Source organism: Salmo trutta, chromosome 14 (assembly GCF_901001165.1).
Source record: "Salmo trutta chromosome 14, fSalTru1.1, whole genome shotgun sequence".
Lineage (NCBI taxonomy): Eukaryota > Metazoa > Chordata > Actinopteri > Salmoniformes > Salmonidae > Salmo > Salmo trutta.
This window is the reverse complement of record NC_042970.1, coordinates 83,252,918-83,266,775: the sequence shown is the minus strand read 5'-3', so window position 1 is coordinate 83,266,775 and position 13,858 is coordinate 83,252,918. Positions and strand designations below refer to the sequence as shown.

The window sequence follows — 13,858 nt, the reverse complement described above, 5'->3', positions numbered from 1 at the left end:
GCTGAAGGTCTTCCCACATTGGGAGCAGTGGAAAGGCTTCTCCCCTGTGTGTCTTCTCTGATGTTGTTTTAGGACATTTAACCGACTGAAGCTTTTTACACATTGAGAGCAGTGGTATGGCTTCTCTCCACTGTGTATTCTCTGATGACTCTTAAGGCTTCCTTCCAATTTAAAACTCTTCCCACAATGATCACAGCTGAATGGTTTCTCTTCTGTGTGAGTTATTTGGTGCCTCTTCAGATATGATGACAGACTGAAATCCTTCCCACACCGGGAGCAGTGAAAAGTTTTCTCTCCTGTGTGAGTTTGTTGGTGTTTCGTTAAATTTGATAACTGATTAAAACTCTTCCCACATTGGGAGCAGTGGAAAGGCTTCTCCTCTGTGTGTATTCTCTGGTGAGCCTTTACGGTGTCTACACGATGGAACCTCTTCCTACACTGAAAGCAGTAGTACGACTTCTTTCCTGTGTGAATAAGCTGGTGCCTCTTCAAAGTGCTTGGGGTCTGAAATCTCGCCGCACATTGACCACATGGGTAAGGCTTCTTTCTTTTGTGAATCTGATGGGGTGATTTGGGGTGAGTTGGACAAATAAAACTGTCTTTGCAATCTGAGCAGGGTCGGGGCCTACAAGTGTGCCTTCTCAACTCCTCTGGCTCATAGAAACTAGTGAAGCAGTCCATGCAGTGGTGATGTTTCTGTCTTGAGTTCCTCTGTCTGTGTTGTTTATGGTTTCCTGATGCTGTGGAACTGTGCTCACTGTCTAAACCTGGGTTGGAGCTCTCTCCTGTGGAAATATGGACAGATATGGGGGTAGAATTAGAAAGGTAACATTGAAAGGAGCTTTAAAATACTTTTGATGCAAGCAGAAGCAATACAATAGTTTTGGAATCCCCAGTAGGCGCCAAGGCACCAACCTCTCTCCGTACTCCACACCTGAACTTACCTGGGTCAGTTATACTATCTAATGCCGCCTCCTCTTCCTCTAGATCTGGAGCAGACACTTCCCTGTTCTCCTCTTCTTCTGTGACTTCTCTCTCCTCCACCTCCTCTTTGACTGCTCTCTCCTCCTCCATTTCCTCTTTGACTGCTCTCTCCTCCTCCACCTCCTCTGTGACTGCTCTCTCCTCCTCCACCTCCTCTGTGACTGTTCTCTCCTCCTCCTCCACCTCCTCTGTGACTCCACAGATTTTCTATGGGATTAAGGTCTGACAAGGCCACTCCAGGACCTTAATGTGCTTCTTCTCGAGCCTCTCCTTTGTTGCCTTGGCCGTGTGTTTTGGGTCATTGTCATGCTGGAATACCCATCCACGACCCATTTTCAATGCCCTGGCTGAGGGAAGGAGGTTCTCACCTAAGATTTGACGGTACATGGCCCCATCCATCGTCCCTTCGATGCGGTGAAGTTGCCCTCTCCCCTTAGCAGAAAAACACCCCCAAAGCATAATGTTTCCACCTCCATGTTTGACGGTGGGGATGGTGTTCTTGGGGTCATAGGCAGCATTCCTCCTCCTCCTCCAAACACGGCGAGTTGAGTTGATGCCAAAGAGCTCCATTTTGGTCTCATCTGACCACAACACTTTCACCCAGTTGTCCTCTGAATCATTCAGATGTTCATTGGCAAACTTCAGACGGGCATGTATATGTGCTTTCTTGAGCAGGGGGACCTTGCGGGCGCTGCAGGATTTCAGTCCTTCACGGCGTAGTGTGTTACCAATTGTTTTCTTGGTGACTATGGTCCCAGCTGCCTTGAGATCATTGACAAGATCCTCCCGTGTAGTTCTGGGCTGATTCCTCACCGTTCTCATGATCATTACAACTCCACGAGGTGAGATCTTGCATGGAGCCCCAGGCCGAGGGAGATTGACAGTTCTTTTGTGTTTCTTCCATTTGCAAATAATCGCACCAACTGTTGTCACCTTCTCACCAAGCTGCTTGGCGATGGTCTTGTAGCTCATTCCAGCCTTGTGTAGGTCTACAATCTTGTCCCTGACATCCTTGGAGAGCTCTTTGGTCTTGGCCATGGTGGAGAGTTTGGAATCTGATTGATTGATTGCTTCTGTGGACAGGTGTCTTTTATACAGGTAACAAGCTGAGATTAGGAGCACTCCCTTTAAGAGTGTGCTCCTAATCTCAGCTCGTTACCTGTATAAAAGCAAAGAAGAAAAAAAATGTATGAAATTGTATGAAATGTATGCATTCACTACTGTAAGTCGCTCTGGATAAGAGCGTCTGCTAAATGACTAAAATGTAAAATGTAAATAAAAGACACCTGGGAGCCAGAAATCTTTCTGATTGAGAGGGGGTCAAATACTTATTTCCCCCATTAAAATGCAAATCAATTTCTAACATTTTTGACATGCGCTTATCTGGATTTTGTTGTTGTTATTCTGTCTCTCACTGTTCAAATAAACCTACCATTAAAATTATAGACTGATAATTTCTTTGTCAGTGGGCAAACGTACAAAATCAGCAGGGGATCAAATACTTTTCCCCCTCACTGTATGTAAATAAGTGTAACGGCTGTCTGTAGTAGTAGACCAAGGTGCAGCGTGGAATTTGTTCATGTTTTATTTTAGATGAAAAAGGCACTTCACAAAGAAAAACAGACGACAGCCAAACAGTCCTGTCAGGTATCCTAACACACTAAACAGAAAACATCTACCCACAAAACCCAAAGGAAAAACATGCTACCTAAGTATGACTCCCAATCAGCAACAACGATGTACAGCTGTTCCTGATTGGGAGCCATACCCGGCCAAAACAAAGCAATCCCAAACATAGAAATACAGACATAGAATGCCCACCCAAATCACACCCTGACCAAAACTAAATAGAGACATAAAAAGGCTCTCAGGTCAGGGCGTGACAATACCCCCCACCCCCCCAAAGGTGCGGACTCCGGCTGCAAAACCTGAACCTATAGGGGAGGGTCTGGGTGGGCATTTCTCCGCGGTGGAGGCTCTGGAGCGGGACGCAGACCCCGCTCCACCACTGGCTCACCCCACTTCACTGGCTCCCCTAGCACGTGATCTCCTGCCGCCGACCACGGACTGGGGACCCTCGCCGCGGGCCCCGGACTGGAGGGCGACTCTGGCTGCACCCAGCTGGCGGGCGGCTCAGGCGGCTCCGGACTGGCGGGCGGCTCTGGCGGCTCCGGACTGGCGGACGGCTCCGGACTGGCGGAGCGGCTCTGGCGGCTCCGGACTGGCGGGTGGCTCTGGCGGCTCCGGACTGGCGGGTGGCTCATGCGGCTCCGGACTGGCGGGCGGCTCTGGCGGCTCCGGACTGGCGGGCGGCTCTGGCGGCTTCGGACTGGCGGGCGGCTCCGGACTGGCGGGTGGCTCCGGACTGGCGGGCGGCTCTGGCGGCTCCGGACTGGCTCTGGGCGCAGGCACAGGACTCACCAGGCTGGGGAGACATGCAGGAGGCCTGGCTCTGGGCGCAGGCACAGGACTCACCAGGCTGGGGAGACATGCACGAGGCCTGGCTCTGGGCACAAGCACAGGACTCAACAGGCTGGGAAGACATGCAGGAGGCCTGGTTCTGGGCGCAGGCACAAGATAGACCGGGTCCTGAAGACGCACTGGAGGTCTACAGAGCACGGCCTGCACAACCCGTCCTGGCTCGATGCCCACTCTAGCATGGCACTTGCGGGGGGCTGGGATGTAGCGCACCGGGCTATGAGTGCGCACTGGAGACACCGTGCGCTCTACCGCATAACACGGTGCCTGACCAGTACCACGCCGCTTCCGGTAAGCACGGGGAGTTGGCTCAGGTCTAACGCCTGACTCCGCCAATCTCCCCGTGTGCCCCCCCCAAAGAATTTTTGGGGCTGCCTCTTCACCTCCACCTGCTTCCCCAGCAGGTTGTCGCAATGGTCAAATAGCTGTTTCCAAGTCCAGTCTATTCTTCCCTCCAATTCCTCCAGCGACCAGGATGCCATCACCTCCCGAGCACGCTGCTTCCTCCCCTCCTGGTGCTGCTCCCCTCCACGCTGCTTGGTCCGTTTTTGGTGGGTAGATCTGTAACGATCGTCTGGAGTACTAAACCAAGGTGCAGCGTGGAATTTGTTCATGTTTTATTTTAGATGAAAAAGGCACTTCACAAAGAAAAACAGACGACAGCCAAACAGTCCTGTCAGGTATCCTAACACACTAAACAGAAAACATCTACCCACAAAACCCAAAGGAAAAACATGCTGCCTAAGTATGACTCCCAATCAGCAACAACGATGTACAGCTGTTCCTGATTGGGAGCCATACCCGGCCAAAACAAAGCAATCCCAAACATAGAAATACAGACATAGAATGCCCACCCAAATCACACCCTGACCAAACCTAAATAGAGACATAAAAAGGCTCTCAGGTTAGGGCGTGACAATAAGGCATTTCTGTTTTATATTTGTAATAAATGTCCACAAAATGTTTTACCTGTTTTCACTTTTTCATTATGGGGTATTGTGATGTCATTATGGTGTATTGTGTGTAGACTGAGGAAAAAATCTATTTAATCCATTTTAGAATAAGGCTGTAACGTAACAAAATGTGGGAAAAGTCAAGCGGTCCGAATACTTTCCGAATGCACTGTATTGCTGTACATCAGTGGTTCCCAAACTTTTTATAGTCCCGTATCCCTTCAAACATTCAACCTCCAGCTGTGTACCACCTCTAGCACCAGGGTCAGCACACTCTCAAATGTTGTTTTTTGTCATCATTGTAAGCCTGCCACACACACACTATACAATACATTTATTAAACATAAGAATGAGTGTGAGTTTTTGTCACAACCCGGCTCGTAGGAAGTGGCAGAGCTCTTATAGGACCAGGGCACAAATAATAATAATAAATAATTTTGCTCTTTATTTAGCCATCTTACATAAAGCCTTATTTGTTCATCAAAAATGGTTAATAGCTCACCATAGATTAATGAGAAGGGTGTGCTTGAAAGGATGCACATAACTCTGCAATGTTGGGTTGTATTGGAGAGAGTCTCAGTCTTAAATAATTTTCCACACACAGTCTGTGCCTGTATTTGGTTTTCATGCTAGTGAGGGCCGAGAATCCACTCTCACATAGGTACATGGTTGCAAAGGGCATCAGTGTCTTAACAGCGCGATTTGCCAAGGCAGGATACTCTGAGTGCAGCCCTATCCAGAAGCCTGGCAGTGGGTCTGATTCAATTCAATTTTCACAGAACCGCTTGTTGTAATGTTCGATGAGGCTCTCTTGTTCAGATATCGGAAAGTGGACTGGAGGCAGGGCATGAAAGGGATAATGAATCCAGTTGTTTGTGTTATCCGTTTCGGGAAAGTACTTGCGTAATTGCACACCCAGCTCACTTAGGTGCTTCGCTATATCACATTTGAAATTGTCCGTAAGCTTCAGTTCATTTGCACACAAAAAAATCATACAATGATGGAAAGACCTGTGTGTTGTCCTTGTTAATGCAGACAGAGAAGAGCTCCAACTTCTTGAATATAGTTGCGGAGAGTTCCTGTAATCCTAGATGAGATCATTCAGTCGAGAAAAAACATTACCCAGATAGGACAGTCGTGTGAGAAACTCCTCCTCATGCAAGCAAGCGGTCAGACAAGTGAAAATGATGGTCAGTAAATAAAACTTAAAATAAAGCTTGTCTCACAATTCTAAAAAATGTGTCAATACTTTGCCCCTTGATAACCAGCGCACTTCTGTATGTTGTAAAAGCTTTACATGGTTGCTGCCCATATATTTGCATAGTGCAGAAAATACACGTGAGTTCAGGGGCCTTGCTTTACCAAAGTGATCCATTTTCACTGTAGTGTCCAAAACGTATTTCAAGCCGTCAGGCATTCCCTTGGCAGCAAGAGCTTCTTGTGGATGCTGCAGTGTACACAAGTGGCATCGGGAGCAACTGCTTGCACGCCCGTTACCACTCCACTATGTCTCCCTGTCATGGCTTTTGCGCTGTCAGTACAGATACCAACACGAGCAGCAGCTACGTTTGGCTACATACGGACAGTTAGTGGAATTCCCGCAAGAGAGTAAGGGTTAATGTGATTGGATGTTAATTATTTGACTAGGCTACCTGTATTTGACATTGTGTTATTTCGCTGAACACTAGTTGGTTTAATTTTATTTTTGTCAGTGAAACAAGGCTACTCAGGCGAGATAAAAACCTCACCCAAATGATTAGCCCCGTTGGAAAATATAAATGGACTGATTGAAAATGTGAAGAAAAAAAAGAAAAAAAAGATATATATAAACATATATAAATATATGAATCACGTTTTTATTTGGCGTACCTCCGACGGCATTGCGCGTAACCCAGTTTGCTGTACATGCTTGGAATTAGTTGTAGCTATCGTCTCGTGCAGCAAAGACTGAAGCGACGATGGGTTGACTGCGTTTTGCGAGTGTCGGCTCACTTGACTGCTAGATACATTTCGAGCAATATAGTTTAAAGCAAACGAGATCTGAAACTGACATTTGATTTGTAATCACTAAATGACTAATGAATACTGAAATTAAGTTGGCTAGCTAGCCTTCTTAGCTACCTAGCTATCGGCCTAGTTAGCCAGGCTAACTTACTAGCCAGTGATCCGAGGAGCCAATGGATGTCATGTTAAAAATGAACAATTCACACTTCATATATTTTTGGCATTGACACTTAATAACAAATAATATGGTGATTCACAATACAGCGTACTGAAGATAAACAAACGTGCTTGCTATATACTGTTAGCTTCCAATGGCTAGCTAGCTAGTGCAATAGGCGGCTAATTGTTGATCTGATGCACGTGGAAAAATAATCCGACTACTAAATGATGCTTTCTGTATTTGCAAACGTTTTAGAATATGTTACAAAGCTTGATTTTCACCTTGACACTTAATTTTGAAAGGTCTTGTTGTTGTAGCCCTCTTTTACCAGAACGAGATATGTGCTGACAACGCGAGAATACAGATCTGCATTATCAAGACTGTTATGGCTGCGCTAGATGCTCACATTGCGCATCCCCATTTAATCTTTCATTATGACCAGGATAGGATATTCTACCCAGTTGTTTGGAGATCTTCAGGCCAGATCATATGTGAAGCGGCTTGAAGACTCACACTGGTGAAATAAATACACTTGTTTTTACACAAGCAAGCTGTTTTTATTTTATTATGGTTGAGATAGGGCCATCTTCTTCTTGGAGCGACTACACATATTGTTTAATTACAACTTCACTCATCTTTTTTTTCAGGTTGCATAATCATAACAATACCTTATTGACCAAACAGGTATCCTGAATAATTCCCTAACCCAGCATTAAGAAGGTATGCTGAATGATTCCCTGAACCAGCATTAAGAAGCATGACAACAAGTATCCTGAATGATTCTCAAACCCAGCATTAAGAAGGTATGCTGAATGATTCCCTGAACCAGCATTAAGAAGGTATCCTGAAAGATTCCCTAACCCAGCATTAAGAAGGTATCCTGAATGCAATGGTTGAAAAAGTACCCAATCGTCATAATTGAGTAAAAGTAAAGCTACATAAATAGAAAATGACCCCAGTAAAAGTGAAAGTCACCCAGTAAAATACTACTTAGGTAAAAGTCTAAAAGTATTTGGTTTCAAAAGTAAAAGTATAAATCATTAAAACCTATTTTTCCTTATATTAAGCAAACCAGACGGCACAGGTTTAGTATTTTTTCAAATTTACGGATAGCCAAGAACACACTCCAACACACTCCAAATTTAGTGAGACCGCCACAGCAGAGGCAGTAGTGATGACCAGCGATGTTCTCTTGATATGTGTGCTGTCACTGCTGCCTACAAGGAGAAGACAACAAGAACAGGCTGATGAAATGTAAGTGGTACCATGTATAGTTCAAAAACATTTCAGAGGAACATCAGCCACTGTGTAGTGCAACCAGTCAGCTAGAACTAAGAGCAGCAGAGAAAGCACTAAAACACTAGCCCCTAGAGGTATGTAAAGTTAACTACCTCTCCACAAAACACCAGCCCCTAGAGGTATGTAAAGTTAATTACCTCTCCACAAAACACCAGCCCCTAGAGATATGTAGTCCAGTACCTCTCCACAAAACACCAGCCCCTAGAGATATGTAGTCCAGTACCTCTCCACAAAACACCAGCCCCTAGAGGTATGTAAACTCAACTCCCTCTCAACAAAACACCAGCCCCTAGAGGTATGTAATGTCCACTACCTCTCCACAAAACACCAGCCCCTAGAGGTATGTAAAGTCAACTCCCTATCCACAAAACACCAGCCCCTAGAGGTATGTAAAGTCAACTCCCTATCCACAAAACACCAGCCCCTAGAGGTATGTAATGTCCACTACCTATCCACAAAACACCAGCCCCTAGAGATATGTAGTCCAGTACCTCTCCACAAAACACCAGCCCCTAGAGGTATGTAGTCCAGTACCTCTCCACAAAACACCAGCCCCTAGAGGTATGTAATGTCCACTACCTCTCCACAAAACACCAGCCCCTAGAGGTATGTAATGTCCACTCCCTCTCCACAAAACACCAGCCCCTAGAGGTATGTAATGTCCCCTACCTATCCACAAAACACCAGCCCCTAGAGGTATGTAATGTCCACTACCTATCCACAAAACACCAGCCCCTAGAGGTATGTAATGTCCACTACCTATCCACAAAACACCAGCCCCTAGAGGTATGTAATGTCCACTACCTATCCACAAAACACCAGCCCCTAGAGGTATGTAAAGTCAAATCCCTCTCCACAAAACACCAGCCCCTAGAGATATGTAATGTCCACTACCTCTCCACAAAACACCAGCTCCTAGAGGTATGTAATGTCCACTACCTATCCACAAAACACCAGCCCCTAGAGGTATGTAATGTCCACTCCCTCTCCACAAAACACCAGCCCCTAGAGGTATGTAATGTCCCCTACCTATCCACAAAACACCAGCCCCTAGAGGTATGTAATGTCCACTACCTATCCACAAAACACCAGCCCCTAGAGGTATGTAATGTCCACTACCTATCCACAAAACACCAGCCCCTAGAGGTATGTAATGTCCACTACCTATCCACAAAACACCAGCCCCTAGAGGTATGTAATGTCCACTACCTATCCACAAAACACCAGCCCCTAGAGGTATGTAATGTTCACTACCTATCCACAAAACACCAGCCCCTAGAGGTATGTAATGTCCACTACCTCTCCACAAAACACCAGCCCCTAGAGGTATGCAATGTCCACTACCTATCCACAAAACACCAGCCCCTAGAGGTATGTAATGTCCACTACCTATCCACAAAACACCAGCCCCTAGAGGTATGTAATGTCCACTACCTATCCACAAAACACCAGCCCCTAGAGGTATGTAATGTCCACTACCTATCCACAAAACACCAGCCCCTAGAGGTATGTAATGTCCACTACCTATCCACAAAACACCAGCCCCTAGAGGTATGTAATGTCCACTACCTATCCACAAAACACCAGCCCTAGAGGTATGTAATGTCCACTACCTATCCACAAAACACCAGCCCCTAGAGGTATGTAATGTCCACTACCTATCCACAAAACACCAGCCCCTAGAGGTATGTAATGTCCACTACCTCTCCACAAAACAAAAGACTGTTAAACCTAGTAGGTAAAAGGTGTATTGTGAAACATAGTTTCAACAACATACCTGTCACAGCAGTCTGGGATACAGCGGCACAGGCAAGCCTCATCAATGACGAACGGCGATGCCAGTACCTTCCTAACACCATCATCCGAGAGATAGGTGAGGTACTAGGACCAGGACAGCTCACACGTATGGCAGCCAATCAGACAATACCATTCATTAGTTGAATAGCTGTAGAGTTCAAGCTGAACAGTTCAGGTGTTTCCAGTCACAGTCTCCAAATAACAGCGCTTGTGTTCAGTGGTCCTAATGTAGCAGAGGAACCTATCATAGGTTTCAGTGTGATAGAGGAGGTAATCAAGGGGTCAACAACAACTGGGAACGACATGAATTTGCTATTTAAAGCAACAGTTTTTGTGACAAAACTATCGTTAGAGTTGAAAATGAGATGGAAACACATGTAACTTTAACTACATGAAAATGTAAGCATATAAGTACATTTTGTGTGCATGCACTATGTCATCACGCAGTGACTTTTATATTTGGTGGAAACACCACTGGTGTATATTCACATGAAGATCTGTCGCCAGTTGGATGGAAACCTAGCTACTGACTGTCAGAACAAGAGAAAACACGCTGATGCACAACCACATTCCGAACTTCCACTTTGTGGATTCTACTATTCGAACAAGCAACAGTAAATTGAGACCCCGACTGAGTTCCGCTAATGGGGCTTATTTACATTTTAGTCATTTAGCAGACGCTCTTATCCAGAGCGGCCTGGGAGCGAGCCCTGCCAGTGTGATCTGAACATCAGCATGAACAACAATAGTTGAACTGGCGTTTCGCCTTCCAAATAAAAGACCCCCATTGAAACTGATGCAAACGGATGAAAATAGTGAAATCATACCACAATTGGACCAGATAATGCTAAACAAGGTTGGGATTTTATTTACATTAAACAGAATAAAATTATTAGCCAATTTTACAAAAAAAGTAGATGTATTAGACTTCAGAATTGCGTTAGGGGCGTACTGCACTGTACATATGTACCTATGGATTGTGGATCCATGAAACCCGATATCAGCCTACTTCAGGTAGCCATTTTTGCTGTACTTTGACTGTGTCAAATCACCTCCCAAATCAGCCCTTTTAGCGCATTTAACATTCATATTGCACAGTAGCCTTACCTATGGAGTGCGCACCCAGGAAATGGGCTATCAGCCAACTCAGTGACACCCACAGAACATAACTCTCTGACTATTAGCGTCATAGCTTTTATTGTGGGACTACTGTACATGCGCATAGAGAAAAATTCACAAAATCCTTCTTTAATGTGTTATCTTATATCTTAATACCATTTTGTTCGGAAGCAATGGTGATGTGTTGCTCAAATATTAATATTATTTGACAAACCCATCACCTTTACTTCCAAGCTAAATGATGTGAAGTGGTTTGACCGTTTTAGCAGTTCATCACGGTTTCCAGTGGTGTAGTGGAGGTATACACAGGTATACGCTGTACACACACTTTGTGGGCATTGCATATACTTCATTCTTAAATCCCCACTGATACGTATCAAAGTAGTGTAGTGGAGGTATACGCTGTATCAATTAATAGGGATGATGCAACAGATCGGAATGTTTAGCTTCAAATGTTGCTGAACTGTTATTTCTTCGCATTTTAGGCGCAGCAATGTGCACGCGGCAGTCTGTTTGAATGTTAAATGACGAGACAGAGGCATGGATGCGAGTAACCAGTCTTGTTCAGTATATTGCAAGACATCCGGGTATTTCAAGCACACCGGTAAAAACACTGGAGTTGCAGTAATTAACATTTACCAACAGATGACATCACTGTGCCATCTTACACCCATAACACAGTCGACCTACGAAATTCAATTTGCGGGAAAACATGTAGTTCTAAAAAAACATGCAAGTGGTTTCATGGACAGAGATGGAAATACCCATTAGACAGGGGATTTAAAGATGCAACAACTATCATGGTTGATAATATGATTAGGATAAAGCCTTTAGGTGCTAGACAATGAAAGAAAGTTGAAAGAAAACCAACAGAACAGGAGAACGCATATGAGCAAGTCTTTATACAATTAATTGCCTCAACGTTTCTATGGTGGGATTTTAGCTATAGGCTAGTTTGAAGCAATGTAAGATATTCCAGGATAAATATAGCGACGCTTATGATTGGCCTAACCGTCTTCTGGTAGATGGAAAGGCCCGTCCAAAAACATTCTCTATTAAATGTTAACTAGCTACAAAATGCCTACCTGTCAGAATGATATCATGATTATTTGCGTCATTCCAGTAGCCATTTCTTTTGCAAACTCCCTCTTATGTGCTACAGAAACACTTATAATCAGACAATAGTGCTAGCTGCCTGCACACTTGAAATAATGGGTAACTACTCTCAAAAACCTAAATGTTAGATTATTCCCAGACCTCAAAAGTGGTCTGCTGATGTGGGTTAAGCAATGTTATGGACTTAGAATCTACAACTATGTCATCTTTCTGAGAGAAAAAAATGTGACTTGGAGAACGAAAACCTGAAAAGAAATTGGGGGAAAATTTTAAACCTGTGAATTTCTAACTCAGTCTATCGGTTTCAATAGTAGGCCTACTGCACAGTACAGCTTGGGTCGGCCTGACTGTGAAAGACCAATATGGGATTTATCATTTTAGATCGGGCCGTTTGGAAAAATTTTGGCAAAATTAGAGTATACCCACTTCTCCAGGCACAGCTACGCTACTGACGGAAAGCAACTTTTTACTCAAGCTGTTTTTTATTAAGGGTCGATAGTTCCATCTTGTGGTTGAATGGAGCTACTACACCTACTGCAATCTCTTCAGTTGGGTTAGGTAGTGATAATACAATCAGGTATCCTGAACGATGCCCACATTTAGCACTAAGCAGCATGAAAACAGTACGGTAATATTCCGTTTTACATCATGGTAGTTTGTTGGTTGTCATCATGGTGTCTCAGACCGCTGACATTGAATCACAAATAAACACAAACATAATGACAGAGAAAAAGATTACACAAAGCTGCATGTGATATGTAAACCTATTTAAAGACAAACCTGACTCATTTGAAGGGTTTGGAAGTTTAGCTAAAATAAATCAAATTGGTTTGGTTTTAATAAGAAAAATACAAGATGTTTATCAGTTTCTTCAGGTCTACAATGGGGTCTAGTTGAAGTTAGTTTCTGGACCAGACCAACACTAGAGAAATGACATACATTTTCACAAATACAACATTCCCAATAGAGGAGTGGCTGTCAGTGTTGTAATCAATCATTCCCAATAGAGGAGTGTCTGTCAGTGTTGTAATCAAACATTCCCAATAGAGGAGTGGCTGTCAGTGTTGTAATCAAACATTCCCAATAGAGGAGTGTCTGTCAGTGTTGTAATCAAACATTCCCAATAGAGGAGTGGCTGTCAGTGTTGTAATCAAACATTGCCAATAGAGGAGTGGCTGTCAGTGTTGTAATCAAACATTGCCAATAGAGGAGTGGCTGTCAGTGTTGTAATCAAACATTCCCAATAGAGGACTGGCTGTCAGTGTTGTAATCAAACATTCCCAATAGAGGAGTGGCTGTCAGTGTTGTAATCAAACATTCCCAATAGAGGAGTGTCTGTCAGTGTTGTAATCAAACATTCCCAATAGAGGAGTGTCTGTCAGTGTTGTAATCAAACATTCCCAATAGAGGAGTGTCTGTCAGTGTTGTAGTACTTGAGTCCAGTACTCAGACTTGACTCGTTATCAATTCACCATTTTCATGACTTGATCAGTGGTATCTTAAGTTGTCAGAAATCTTGCTCTTTTGCATAATTCAACATACTAGAATACAACAAATGTTACATCTATTTAGCCTAACCAATGTGCAACACTAGCTAGGTTTCCATCCAATTGGCGACAGATTTTCATGCAAATATACTAAAATCAGCATAAAGATAATATGCACATTTTCCCACCAGTTGTGTGTTTGCACCAAACTGACTTGTTGCAGATATAAATTCAGTGCATGATGACGTAGTGCACACAAAATGTCATTTTTTGCTTATGTTTTCATGTACCGAATAAAAACCTAAAGTTCAATGTGTTTCCATCATACTTTCAACTCAACTGATGGTTTTGTTATAAAAATTGTGTTAAATAGCAAATGTGTCACTCTAATCTTGGCACGTGCGCTCTAACCAACAGCTCACAGATACAGTGTGGGTATAGCCTACATGATGACATTATTA

At 44.0% G+C, this 13,858-nt stretch overlaps 1 long non-coding RNA gene across 1 annotated transcript; it reads right to left on the bottom strand.

The window, feature by feature from the left end:
- LOC115147714 (uncharacterized) lies at nucleotides 1-1,025 on the bottom strand. Its single transcript, XR_003866463.1, has 2 exons — nucleotides 945-1,025; nucleotides 1-785 (listed from the first exon to the last, which is right to left on the bottom strand). It is a non-coding gene; the product is annotated as an uncharacterized LOC115147714 (long non-coding RNA).
- Between the last annotated feature and the right edge of the window lie 12,833 nt (nucleotides 1,026-13,858).